We start from the raw sequence: 1245 nt of genomic DNA on the forward strand, positions 1-1245 counted from the left end.
AATCTACCATGATATATCATTTAATCTACCATGAGATATCTTCTTTTAGTCTACCATGAGATATCTTCTTTTAATCCACCATGGGATATCTTTTAATCTACCATGAGATATCTTCTTTTAATCTACCATGAGGTATCTTCTTTTAATCTACCATGAGGTATCATCTTTTAATCTTCCATGAGGTATCTTCTTTTAATCCACCATGAGATATCTTCTTTTAATCTACCATGAGATATCATCTTTTAATCTACCATGATATATCCTTTAATCTACCATGAGATATCTTCTTTTAGTCTACCATGAGATATCTTCTTTTAATCCACCATGGGATATCTTTTTATCTACCATGAGATATCTTCTTTTAATCTACCATGAGGTATCTCCTTTTAATCTACCATGAGATATCTTTTAATCTACTATGAGGTATCTTTTAATCTACCATGAGATATCTTTTTTTAATCTACCATGATATATCTTTTAATCTACCATGAGATATCTTCTTTAATCTACCTTTAGGTATCTTCTTTTAATCTACCATGAGATATCTTCTTTTAATCTACCATGAGATATCTTTTAATCTACCTTGAGATATCTTCTTTTAATCTACCATGAGGTATCTTCTTTTGATCTACCATGAGAGATCCTCTTTAAATCTACCATGATATATTTTCTTTTAGTTTACCTTGATGTATCTTCATTTAATCTACTTTGAGATATCTTCTTTTAGTCTACCATGAGATATCTTCTTTTATATTACCATGAGGTATCTTCTTTTAATCTCCTTACCTTTTTAACCACTTGTTCTGGAAGTTGGACGTCGAAAGTATAGTGTAACGGATGGTTTTAACTTTCTGTAATAACAATCTATAATATTCTGAGAAGACAAATAAAACACAAAGAGGGTGATTGAAACTCGGCATACATCGGAATATTTATTAAAAATATAATCTTCACAAAATAGGAAAATCCCAAGCAGAAGGAAGCTACACAGCGGTTTGTGTCTATGTCGTCTTCTTCTTCACTAACTCTTGATGGAATGTAAAGGTGTGTTTACGGACTGTTACCAAACAATAAACAAACTTCTCCCAAATTCCAAATTAATCGGAAATATAAATAATCAGTTAAAACATTTAGTAGCTTGGTGGCCATATTGATTTTTTTTCTTAATTTCAATCGTCCTAGATGCTTTATAGTTAATTCACGAACAATTATATTTTTTTATTTTAATTTATCTTTTTTTTATTT

Source organism: Palaemon carinicauda, chromosome 6, assembly GCF_036898095.1.
Source record: "Palaemon carinicauda isolate YSFRI2023 chromosome 6, ASM3689809v2, whole genome shotgun sequence".
Classification (NCBI taxonomy): Eukaryota; Metazoa; Arthropoda; class Malacostraca; order Decapoda; family Palaemonidae; genus Palaemon; species Palaemon carinicauda.